The sequence below is a fragment of the Lactuca serriola genome, chromosome 2, assembly GCF_051521515.1.
Source record: "Lactuca serriola cultivar US96UC23 chromosome 2, Lser_US96UC23_V15, whole genome shotgun sequence".
In the NCBI taxonomy this organism is placed as follows: Eukaryota; Viridiplantae; Streptophyta; class Magnoliopsida; order Asterales; family Asteraceae; genus Lactuca; species Lactuca serriola.
The window spans coordinates 183,582,826-183,596,706 of NC_136409.1; the positions used below are offsets into that span (position 1 = coordinate 183,582,826).

The 13,881-nt window shown below is 37.2% G+C and overlaps 1 long non-coding RNA gene across 1 annotated transcript; it reads left to right on the forward strand.

The window, feature by feature from the left end:
• The first annotated feature begins 2,421 nt into the window (after positions 1–2,421).
• LOC145087675 (uncharacterized) lies at positions 2,422–4,085 on the forward strand. Its single transcript, XR_013700858.1, has 4 exons — positions 2,422–2,814; positions 3,252–3,315; positions 3,497–3,648; positions 3,748–4,085. It is a non-coding gene; the product is annotated as an uncharacterized LOC145087675 (long non-coding RNA).
• The last annotated feature ends 9,796 nt before the right edge of the window (positions 4,086–13,881 follow it).

Here is a 13,881-nt window from a genome sequence, read left to right on the forward strand (position 1 = left end):
ATGAACAAATGAGCTCTAACTAGGAATATATCACTGCTCGAAATCACGATGCATACAAGACCTCACCATGTCGTAATGGGTTAAATGAACTCATGGTTTCCTTTTCTTCATGTCGTTGCAACCAATCTTCACAACAACCTACTTTATTCACCGTGTTGTGGCATCCATACACCATGGTGTGGCACCCATACACCGTGTTGTGGACCAAAATACATTTCCTACGACTTACGATGGAGAATGAACCAAATCACTGCCTCGCTCACCACACTACGGTAACTCCTTTACCGCGTCATGGTAAGGCTTTATTTCTCATTTCCATACCTTTAACAATGCCTTTCCATTCCACACTTGCTTTTACCAATTCCATTCCATTCTAACACATAACATCATATTCTAATAGTTTAATAACACTTGATAAATGCATATAAACATAACTAAAACATTTCACAAGTCTTAATTAATAACATAAAAATGACCAAAACGTCCTTAGTATCAAAATGATATTTTACATTATATTTAACTTAAAAATATCGTTCTTACACAAATTGTATCTGGTATGTAGAATATATAACATTTCTTCTTATTTATGCCTACATCTTAATAAATAAATTGCAGCCTTCCATCTTGTACTCGATTAGCAGATCACTTTGTACATAGTTATTGAACAAATTTAAGTGATTGCAAGTGTTTTGTCCATAGCCTATCTATGTTTGTCAATATTAGAAACCTTTCTGATTCCTTCATCAAACCTCGTGCTTCTTTCTCCATAATAACCTATAATAATAATAATAATTAAACAGTGTCACAAGTAAAGATAACTTGCAAGACATGTTGTAACTGATTTCCCGAAATTGAAAAGTGCCCGATTAAACATGGAATAAACAATTTTTGGAATCATATAATTGAAGTTCACTGATACATATTAACAAACAGTTGGTGTGCAAACCAGAATTTTTTCAATTCCACCACTAATGATGCCACTGTTTATGATATCCTTCTCCATCTTCCAATGTAAAGGGCAAACAAACAAAAAACATATAAAACTACATAAAATACGAACATGTAGATTAATTTGAAGGAAACCCCACACGAAAATGAGGCTTCAAAGAGAACTATGTATGTTTTATTGGTCCATACCAACGATAGTTGCCATCTATGGGGTTATTTATTTATTTAATTAGAAATCCTTAATGAATACATACCTGATTTATCAAGAAACTTTTGAAAAATCAACGAACATGTAGAAGAATTTGAAGGAAAAACACACATTGAGATAAGGCTTCAAAAAGAGTGATCTTTGTGGAATGCAAAGGAGTCAACAACACACTCTTGAACGACCAGAAAGAGAAGGAGGTTGAGCAACGACAAGGAGAGAATCAATTGTTTTGTGCAGGTCCAGTCCAATGGCTATTGAAAGGTTTGGGAAGTATTTGAGTAGATTGTGTTGAGGAAGAGGCCAAATAATTGGTGAAGAACACATACCAGTGAAGCCAAGAAGCCGATGAAAACCACTTTGGCTCCAAACCACCTGGTATTGAGTCGCCTCAATACTAGACATTGTTCATAAGCCTATTACGAATTAATAATATGTATAATGTGGGATAGAAGACAACAACTAATTTTATTTAGAATGTGGGACAACTAAAAATAAATAATAAAAACAATTAAAAGAATCAAAACTATAACCTATGAATATGAGACATGCTGTTTTCCACTACACTGGTACAAACTTTGTCAATTTTCTTTCTAAAATTATTTATATATGACATATTATTCTATAAGGATTATATAATCGGTTTGGATTTTTGGGTCGGTTTGTAAAGTAGAAACCGAAACAACCATTTTTTGGTTTAGAAAAATCCAAACCCAAAACCAATGGTTTGGACAAATGACATAAAAGTCTTAAGTTTGACAGAAATGTAAAGGTTTACCATTTTGCATATTTTTGGTTCATTAAATTCGGATGTTTGCAACTTTTTTTTTTTCTCAAGTTTTACCCTTTTTCATTTTTCTAGTTCTTTATAGCCCTTACATTTGGCAAAAATGTTCAACCTTACCCTTTTTTTTCTCAATCATTAAGCCTTTAAGTTTGATAGAAATATTAAGTTTTGTTGGGTAACCCTGCAAAAAGAATAAACATAATTTTTTTTATAAACTTTCGGCTTTAATGAAACTAATATATATATATATATATATATATATATATATATATATATATATATATATATATATATATTTCTGATTGTATGTCATTTTCTCTAAAAACATAATAATGAAATATCTTAAACGACGTCCAAAACAGAATTCGAATGCAAAAAAATATACAATTATAGATTATACGTGTTTTTTTTCCCTACTCTTTCACTTTCCACGTGGTAGTCTCTTCTTTTCCACCGTCTCCTTAAATTGAGATTTATTACCCCTCTGGCGCCGCTTTTTCTTTCCCTTATTCCCCCACCTGCTTCCCACCATTTTTTTTTCTTCCCCAACATCGACGAAGACAATTCCTCCGTCACCAATTCCTTCATCGCCTCCATTGATGACTTCAGCACCTAAATCGGTTGAAGGAATACCCTCAGATTTCCCGCTTGGAGGTGAACGGAGACCACGAACGCACCCACAAAATCCGTTTTCCAATTGCGCCGTTGTTTCGGTTCAAATCGCCTCTGGCAACGCCTACGGTTCCCTCCACATATGCTTCACCGAATATGTATAAGCATCTTGTCGATCCAGACAAGGATCCGCGGTTGGCACAAGCGGTCACCGGTGCTCGGTACCAAGGAATATCCTTTCCCTCGGCTCGCAGTAAATAAGGTAGTCTACTGTTTTGAGTGATTAGGTTTTCGGTTTCAGTTTCTTCGTTTTTTTCTCTTCTCTTTTTTCTTGGTTACGCTTCAAATCATCACCAAAAGATTTCAGGTTCTTCTTCCTGTTTATTTATGTCGTTCTTTTGTATGATCTGGGCGTCTATGTGTTGAAGGAAGAGACCATGTATGGGAATTTTGGCTGCCATAATTCTTCATTCTCTAACACACAAATTAACAAAGTCAACAATCAACTTATATATATTCTAAGTTTGATTTAGTCAAATAGTATAGTGAAAGGGCAGCTTGGGGAATTGGTATGTAAAATCATTGTCGACGCCCCTTCTTTCCGTTGTTGAATATACATGAATATTTTACAGAGCATGTCAAATCTCCTTACAAATCGTGTGATTAAAGTCTTTATACTTTTTGTTCCGTGTGTTTCAGAGAAACTACTTCAAAATTAGATCCATGGATGCTTTATGAGAAATTTTAGACGACCTGATCTGAGGTATTCCAATTTTAGTTCAAAATTGTCTTTCTGTGTTTTGGATGAGGATTTGGTCTGAGGCTTAGAATGTGAAATGATTTGAATTTCTTTATGAGTTTAACATCATGTTCCACCTTTTATGTATCTAACTACTTTTAATTCCTTGGCATAAAGATGTAACAGAAGGGTTTTTTTATTTCAGGTATTTTAGTTACATGATGAATTTGGATTTATTGTACCGGAAGGTGAAATTATAGAGGTGGGACCTGAATCATCTTATTCCTTATACCACCCTTACTCAATAAATCTCAACATTTTATTCACAAACATGAAAGAACTATTCAGTGTAAAGAGGTGAAGATTAATCTTTGGAACCTACAGAAAGCTGATATCTTTTGCAATTTATCAGCCTAGGAGATTATTTAACTCAGGTTTTGTTTGTTCAACTTGCAGGTAGGCTTATGTAAAGTTGGACACAATCCATTTACAATGGTTATAAATGGATCTTTTTATCAGTTTGACAAAAGTAGCAGTAGCAGACAATTATAGGCAGCACCTAAGGAAATCACCAAGCAGGGGCAAAATGGTCAAAACAACAGAAAACATTTCAAAATGGTCAAAACAATATGTGTATGTGATGTATCCTTAAGATAAATTGTTATAATACTCTTTTGGTAAGATATAAGGACATGCAAGATGTATGAAAGTGTATTGAGTTTATTAGAGGAAGATTCTAATTTTTTATTTTTATTTTGAATTTTATAAATAATGAATGTATTTAGTTTTGAGTTTGTTTATTACTTTCATTTCCTGTATAGGCATTATACTTTCAAAATGATTCCTATTATAGCATTGTACTTTTATTTGGCATGCTTTGGTTAATTTATATAGCTTTAATGTTCACTTTATATGATTTTGCATAAGTCGAATAGTTAGAACAAAGCTATCAAGGATTTTCGTATTTTGATCATTTGAAATTTTAGATGTCGAGTGGGGGATAACAGGTGCTTATCAGGAGGAATGTACGTGACTGTTGGTCCCTCGAATGTTCAGCAGACAATATAGACTCCCGTTATTGTTATATTGTGTATTATAACACCCTGTTATTGTTTACAACCATTATTTTTTTTTATAGCAACATACTATTTAATTATCAAATCTTTGGGATTTTTTTTCTTAGCTACCTTATTTTCCCAAATGCTTTGGGTTGTAGTTAAAACTTTCTTCAAAATTTTATCTAACCTAGGCTTCGCCTGCGATCCGTTAATATAAAAATTGTGTGCAAATATAAATATATAAAAATATGAAACATGTTTTCATGGTTAAATGAAAAATGTGTTTACTAGAGATTTTTTATAAAATATTCTCTCTCTCTCTCTCTCTCTCTCTCTCTCTCTCTCTCTATATATATATATATATATATATATATATATATATATATATATATATATATATATATATATGCAAGTTGTGAGAACCGTATACTATATAGGTTGATTAAAATAAAATGTTAAATACGAATGATTAAATAAGAAGTTTATTTAAATTTCAAATTTGAAATAAATAAAGATTATGAGAAAAACAAAAATCAAAAAAAAAAAAAAAAACGCAAAAAAGTAGATTAAAATTATGTGTTTAGTTGTCAGATATATATACTAAATGTGTTAATTATCACAAAATATTAAATACGAAAGTTTAAACTATAAATTTATTTAAAATTGATATTGAAGTTGGAAATTTGAAATTCGAAATTAATATAGTCATTATGGTATGTTTAATTTATAGAAACTAAATTAACGATATATACCGAAAATTGAAAAATAAAGTAAATGACAAGTGGAAAATAAATATCTCAAAATTATGAAAAAATAACATGTCACATAATATATTAGGGAATGACATGTGCCGAATTATTTTTATTTATTAAAAAGAATATATATATATATATATATATATATATATATATATATATATATATATATATATATATATGTGTGTGTGTGTGTGTTAAATGAGCAAAAAAAAAAAAAAAACCCTCCTTGGTTATTTTTAGCAAAACATATCCCAATATTCAAACATTAATCCCATTTGAACCATTTTAGTCTCTCATTTTATTTGTTTTAACCAAAACACTCCTATTTTGGTTAATTAAATTACCAAATAGCCCTCAAAAGTTTAAATTCGTTACGAAACGGTCCCGACAGTTTTTAAAAGGTCAAGGTTGGTGGATTTGTCGTTTCTTACGACAAGTTTCTAAAAAGAAACCGAATTCGAACAAATGGAACTCACGCTTCAAAGGTGAGTGCTTACGGCCCTTTTTAATATTTTAGTTATTTCGGGGGGATACATGTGCCTATATATTTTGTTTATATAAATATATTATCCTTTATGCAAAAAGACAATAAATCTTGTTTATAAAAATGTTATTTAACAATTTAAATATTCTTACAAATAAACTAATATAAACTTTTCATATACGTATTATGATTATTTTATTGTGAAATGACTAGTCCACGCAACAAATGCTACATAATACAAATATATATGATTTTTATGTGACATTGCGTTATATAACAAGCAAGTTATAAAACTTTGTAGTATTTTAAGGATTCAAGTTATTACTATGCATGTATATTTATATGTTTAAGTACACAACGTTTATACATGTACATATGTCAAAACATGTTATTACTAAGTATAAAGGGGTAAGTTTAGGATATTATTAGCCCATAAGGACCACAACAATATAAGTTCTCATTTAATTATAATTACAAAGTTATGTACAGATATGTATAAGCATCATTGAACATAACCAAAGTTTTACTAGATCATTGACTAACATTAGTTATATTAATGGATAAACATATGAGGTCGAGTTAAATCTAGTGCCAACATGTGCAATAAATACCACATTTGCAATTACCATCTTTCTCATATGTGGTAACCATAAAATTTTATTGGAAAGTAATATTTGAAGCAATCATGATTTTGTAAGGAGTAGAAAAGTTGTAGTTAAGTAAACCATAAAAAAAGATAGTAGCAATCTAAAAGTAGGTTTCGATTTTCACATATTTTCCAACTACAATAATATGAGAAAATAGAAACATACTTTGATTTTGTGTACAAAAGGCCATAAAAATGTAACTTTTATGTCAAAGGAGCATGCTATAAAAGGTAAATAACTGAAAAGTAAAATGCTAAATTATGGTAGAGAAAGGGTGTAAATAAAAGTTCAAGAATGGTCTCTGGTAAAACAAATTTACAATGTTCCCTGTATAAGAAGTTCTACCAGAAAAGGGTTTAAAAAAACTATCATAAAGAGTAACAAAAAGGTAACAGAGTTTAGAAATGGTCCCTAGTAAAAAAGTTTACATAATGGTCCATGTATAAAGAATTTAACAAAAAAAGGTTTAAAAAAAGTATAAAAAGGGTTGCTATACTTAAAAGTGTTATCTTTTACCTTTTTTCCATGCCCATTTTATTTTATTTGAGTGTTTATCAAGATGGGAGAACAAATGCTAGAAATTGTTGCATTTATGAAGTTGGCATTCAAATTGGTAAAAAGGGTATAATGAGAATTTTTGTTGCATGCATATTTGTTCGGGTTAAGATGCATCAAAGAAGGTTGCTATTTTGATGTAACATCCCAAAAATATAGTTCGAAAATTTCATTTTAAATCATTAGTATAAGCCATAATTATCAACAATTTCATTCATAAACAAAACCGTTATATCAAATCAGAGTATAATCTTAAAATATATTCTTTTTATCAAAGTAAACATCCCAGGCTAAAAACTTCTTGATGTGTGTGCCATGCGATCACCCCGAGCTCTTCCCTCCGCTACCGGAAGTATCTGAAACCAAAACTGAAAGCCGTAAGCACGAAGCTTAGTGAGTTTCCCCAATCTACCACATACCATACACTTAACATATAACAAATAACATAACTCCAGGACTACTCCCAATTGCATTGGGACGAATCCCAACATCGGCTTATCCGGCATCGGACTCGTGCCCGGCATCGGGCTCACCCCGGCATCCGACCGCATCGGGCATCGGGCTTGCCTCGACATTGGGCTTATCCCGGCACATATACACAACAAACATATATCATAAACATATAACATAATCACATAATCTGCATCGGGCTTGCCCCGACATCGGACCGAAGCCCAGAACATATAACATATAACATAATCATATAAACTGCATTGGGCCTGCCCCTACATCGGACCAAATCCCGGAACATATAACGTACAACATATAAACTAGCATACATTAGGCTTGCCCCGAAATACATAGTATTTGGCATAATCAATAACATACATCGGGCTTACCCCGGAACACTTAACACATAACCTATAACATAATCACATATACTGCATCGGGCTTGCCCGACATCGTATCAGAGTCTAGGACACATAACACATAACACATATACATGCATGAATCAAAAAGACATCAAGCATACTTAACTACTTCTTGGGACCGCCCCGACATCGGACCGAAGTCCGGAACATAAAAACTATATCGGGCTATCCCTGGCTTCGGGCTCACCCCGGCATACTCTACTACTTAAACGGGTCGACATTGGTGCCTTAGACCCGTTCCTACTGCTACCCTAGCTCCCCGAGCTACCAATACCAACATAACACTTAGTCCCCAAATGCCCTCCTGAAGTCAAACTAAGTCAGCTTTGGTCAAAGTCAAAGTCAACGATCCATGGTCAAAGTTAAGACTTCCAGGTTGACTTGACTCGCCGAGTTGCTCCATCAACTCTCCGAGTTCAAAAGCTCAGAATCCTGCAATCGCGAACCAACTCGTCGAGTATGCCCCTTACTCGCCAAATTCTCTGGCTAACCAGACTTGTGACAAACCGAGTCAACTCGCCGAGTCATTCCCCTGACTCGCCGAGTTCACCCATAACCGGAAAAAGGGACAACTCACTTAAACTCATCGAGTCCCTCCCTGGACTTGCCAAGTTCCTCGGTCTGATGGACTATCTTAAAGGATTAAGCCCCTATACTTCAGATCTGAACTCCAAACTTCATAAACACTTTGGAAATGACTTATTAAGGGTAAAGTTTCCAGCTTTACCCATCCTAAGTCCTTCTTAATGGGTTTAGACAAAACCCTAGCTCATTAAGACATAACTCCATGATCCAAACCCTTATTACTCTAAACCGAAGCAGGGAAATCAAGATCTAGGCTCTAGACATCCAATAACCACCTAAAGTCCTAGACTTTACTTCCTTGCATGGCCTTTAGGGCTCCAAAAGGCCATGATAATCTCTTTAAGCTTGCATGGGACATCCTAATGGAATAAAGCTTGCACCTTTATGCCTTAGCCATACCTAAGGGCTCCAGATCTGAATGGTAAGCTTGAGACGTCCTTTTTGCCCATAGATCTAGCTTTTGAACCAAAACTCAAACAAAAGGGACATGAGAAGATCTAAGAGGTTGATGAGCAAGGTCAAGACTTGATTACCAGAAAGTGATGAGATTGAGAAACTACTTTTGGATCTACAATCCTCTTCTTGATTCCTCCAAGATTTTCTCCTTCTTCAAGCTTCCAAGTAGACCACACACACCCCAAAAATGGCTCACAATCACAAAAAAGGCACTAGGGTTTCGTGGGTGAGGGTTTGGGGTCTGGGGGCTAAAGATGAGGCTGAGGAGATGAGAATATGAGGCTTAAATAGGGCACCAAGTCCCGAAATTAGGGTTTCCCAACCCAGGCCAGACTCATCGAGTCAGTCCCCCGACTCGCCGAGTCGGCCACTTAATCTGCGACACGGAACTCGCTCCTACTCGTTGAGTTCTTCATTGGACTAGACGAATTGTCTCCTTGACTTAGGTTTCTCCTTTCCTTTCTTGGTCTGTTGGATTAGGGGTGTTACAACTCTCCCCCATTTAAACTAGACTTCGTCCTCGAATTCCGCTATGGCCAACTATCCTGCAATATGCTCACAACATTTCTGCCCTGTGAATACATCCCTTACTGAGTCCAATCCTCTAGGGATCAATTCCATTGACCTTCTGCCCGGTCATTCAGCCAAAACTAATCCTTGAAGATAAAAACCTTGAGAGCACTCTAATCACCAGCAATCCTGAGAACATGGATCTTATCCAGCCGACAATCTCTCCAGTACTCCCCGAGTACTTTCACATGGCATCCAAGGGGCTCATCCCTTTACTCTGTGCCGCTAAGACCTTCCCAAGGCAACGATACACAATCAACTCCTTTTCCTATCTCTATGAAGGACATACTCTTTGCTATATCTTTATTTCCAGCCATTCCCAGTGTTGGTCACTTCACTAATACCCACTGAATGCTTCCTCATACTATATCTTAGTGCTGAACACCCAACCCAACGAATGGATCAGATAATCCTTCGAGTAAAAGATTCATCCCTGCAACGGTTAGACTCATACGAGAGCTACGAAGCAGGGTCAAACCCTTCCCTCTGAGATTATTCAACCCTGCTGTGAGTGGCGTAGCACCTCTCGATCAACTAGCTGCTCCACCAGGAATTCTATTATCGCTATCCCCGACTGAAGGTCTTGCTATCTCTTGTCCTCTTTCCGTATGAACCGAGACCACCCTGGTCCCAACTAATCTGCCATAATCTGGGTTACCGGACTCCCACCGGTTACTGCACCCAAGCTCAATCGCTCAGTCGCTCTCAGTGACTTCCGAAGAAAACTTCGGCTAACTAAAACTGCTCTATATACCTTACCACTCTGGCTCTATAAGTCCTGGGATACTCAATCCCCTATCTTGACTCTATGTTCTCTATCAGGTCCCACCTGCGTTGCCAACATCTTACAGGCCTCTCCCACGGGTCTCACCCAGACTATATCTTAGAGCAGTCTCTCCTTCAAGTCTCACTTGTCTTACTACTATCGCAAGGGCCTCGCCCACGGGCCCCACCCAAACCATACTACTGAGCGACCATGCCCCCAGTCTCACCTATCTAGGTCTACACGGGTCCTAAACCATCCTAAATCCTCAACGAACTATCCTTTATCAATATCTATCAGGCTGACTAGGAGATACGTGCCTCGCCTACACTCTGCTAACTAGGAGATACGGGCCCTCGCCCACACTCCTCTATCTAGGAGATACAGGCCCTCGCCAACACACCTCTAACTGGCTACTAACAAATGTTGCGGCTATCCCGTAGTCTTACGACACTCCCCATGCTGCCTCTACACTGACTACTAATCTAAAAGCATCCCATGCCGGACATTTACTCAATATGCATCTTGACTCACTTGAGTCCTACTGGCGATCCTCCAACCTAGTTTTCCAAACCAGCCATCAACTAACATGAATACTATGGTCATCCCGTAGCCTCACTACACTTCCCGAACTGTCTACCTACTGGTGTATGCTACGGCTATCCCGTAGTCTGACATCCTAGCTAAACTCACGTCCTGCCGAGAAAATCTTCAACCTGGTTTCCTAAACCAATCATCTACTAATTGCAGTTACACGAACTCAATAATGGGAAGTTTCCCAAACTCCCATCTCACGCGTTTCTCAATCCGAACAGCCACTCGGACTATTATCCTGCTCAACAAAGTTGCGAACTCATCTCAGCTTCCCACTTAGGTCCCGTTTGATAGTTGTTGTCTAGGAAAGTGATGTCTGGTAAAGTGCTTTCTGGGAAAGTTTTCTGACTGGGAAAGAAACCATGTTGTTTGATTGTACATCTGATTGACTGTGCTGAATGATGAAAAAAAGTAATAGAAAATAAAAAATAAATTAAAAAAAAGTTATTTAAAAAAATTAATAATCCAAGAAAGAAAGAAAGAGGCGGGGTTTGGTGCATAATTGTCTTTCCAACCCATTCAGCCAGAAAGATATGATTTTGGGGCTTTCTGGGAAAGACATATCTTACCGGGAAAGACCATTTTTTGTGCAAATCAAACAATCTTTCCGGTCCATTCAGCTAGAAAGATCTGTTTGGACCTGGAAACGGGACCTTACTTCAGTTCATGACTATATGGGGGTTCCTCCCCCACTTCGATTCAACTAGCTCCTTCTAGCTCATTTTCTGAAAAGGATTCCCAATCCTTCTTACCACTCCATGGTCGATCTGCTAAAAACTGATGCTTATCGCTGCTAGTGATCCAAAACTAACCATTATCGTGATGCTACCGCCCCTGAAAAATAGGGAAATACTTCCCGAGTCCCAAATCAAACTTGCTACAGTGACTGCATCCTGAGAATCTGCTCTAAAGGGAAACATCTTCGAACTACTACTCCAACATCAATGGTATGCAAATTGCATATAACTCATTCATAGGTAGGAAACATAATATTCTGAAATACACTTACTAACATTGATGCAATACCATAACAATAAAATCATAAACAAAAATTGAGTTTGGAATACATACCAACGATCTATTGTGGCTCGATCTTAGCTTCCTGCGGGACCATGGGCACTGAAGCTTGAACTCTCTCCACCTCCAAAATAGGACAACGGGACTTGAAATGACCTAGTTGGTGACAATTAAAACATATCTGATCCTTATTACAATCCCGGTGTACATCCCCTCTTTCTCCACACTTGAAACACCTAAACTTGTGACAAGCAAACCCATAGGTTCCCCCACACTTGCCACACACCTCCATGCCTCCCTGACTCTCAACACCCAAATCTGCCTAGTTGGGTTCTCCACCCTGTTCCAATCGTCTTGAGGTAAGTGCTTGCTTCCTTTTTCCGAGCTACCTATCCAGACCAATCTCATGCTCCTGAGTTACCCCGACTACCCCATCAGTCGTTTGAATAGTCGATGCCCGACCAAGAAGTCTAGCGGTTAGACTATTAGTAACATGCCCAATAATGACGGGTAACTCCTCTTGCACGGCCCGTGAAACCTCCACCACGATCCAATCATGCAGTGAACTCTTTTGAAGACCAGGCGCGTACCCCATCTCTGCTCCCTGACGACAAAAGCTAATAACGGAATCCTTCCTCCCGAGGGATCCTAGTGATCCACAAACATTCGGCCCCAAAGGAGCCCCTAACTGCCCTGCAGTGATCTCGGCCCGAAAGGCCTCGAGGAGGCTATCCAAAAGCTCCAAAAATCCCTCCTTGACTATGCCAAAGATCAAAGGAGTCTGGTCCAAGATATTGTGCGTAACCTCAGTTGATACAAACTCTCTCATCTGCTCCTCGAGCTGACTAGCTCCCGAACCCGAGCCTGATCCCTCACCGGTGCCCGAACCGTCCATTAGTCTATCTCGTAGCGTCACCATGTTGTAAACATATCATAACAACTATTTGAACATTCCACACGAACGAGGGATCACACACGCACTACAAGTTTCCTAATCTCATCTCGACTCTTCTTGAATCGAGTACGGATCCTCTGCTTTCAGTAGTACATGCCCATACTACCTTCCACATCTATATGTACTTTCCTCAAGAATTGATTTGACTTCACCAGGTCCCTTCTACTAACACTGCTCTCAGCACTAATCTCATCCTAGGCTTGCCCTAGGGTATCCTCCAACTCACTCCGTCCTCAACTGCTGAAGGTCTTCCTAATAATGTCAATTAGCTACCTTATGAACATAGCCACATGCAACAGAGATAAAATAATCCTTTGAGTAAAAGATTCATCCCTAGAATGGTTAGAATCATACGAGAGCTGCGCAATAGGGTCAAATCTATCACTCTGAGATTATCCAGCCTGTGCCACATGTTACTTAGCATATTCATTTAATAGCTAGCTCACATTACTAAGAGTCCCGCAAGCACAAAGCAAGCATAATTCAGACAATGGGAAAAACTAAACACTGAAATCCGTAAGCACGAAGCTTAGTGAGTTTCCCCAATCTACCACATACCATACACTTAACATATAACAAATAACATAATTGTCACACCCCCAAACCGGAACGGCGGAAACGTTTAAGGGCTGATGACTTCATGTGGTAACGTAACAAATGAATATATAGTAAAGAAAGCAATACAACCATCATATATATAATTGAAAGTTTACATTGTTAAAAAGTACATGTTCAAAACCAATTACAATATGAAGCCAAAATATGAATTTAAACTGGCGCTGCAGCGTACCTTCTTCAAAAGTTGTTTGTTACCTGTAATTACTGAATCCCTGGGACATACAAGTAGTTTTGAAAGAGTAGATCAGCATTTAAGCTGGTGAGTTTCATAAGTATTAAATGACAATGTTTGTATGAAATGAAATGTTTTGTTTTTGTTTGTTTGTTCCTAGAAAATCCCATATTTTCTACTAGCATAAATGTAGCCTTCTATCAAGACCAATGTTTGTTTCTAGAAAATGTATGTACGTATAAAATTACCAATACGTCTGTAAAACCCCGTAAATCAATGTGTTTTTAATACTCCATGTGAGTTTTATAACCATGCTATTGACTAGAAATGCCTATACACAACGTTCTTCAGGCGTTGGAATGTTCTGACGTTTGTCACTCCAAATGGTGTACTGTAGCTAACAGTCCGGGCGCGGGGTTTTCAAGCCCATATAGATCTATACACAAACACCATGCTCCCCCTCCAAGGGATTCTGGTATATAATAC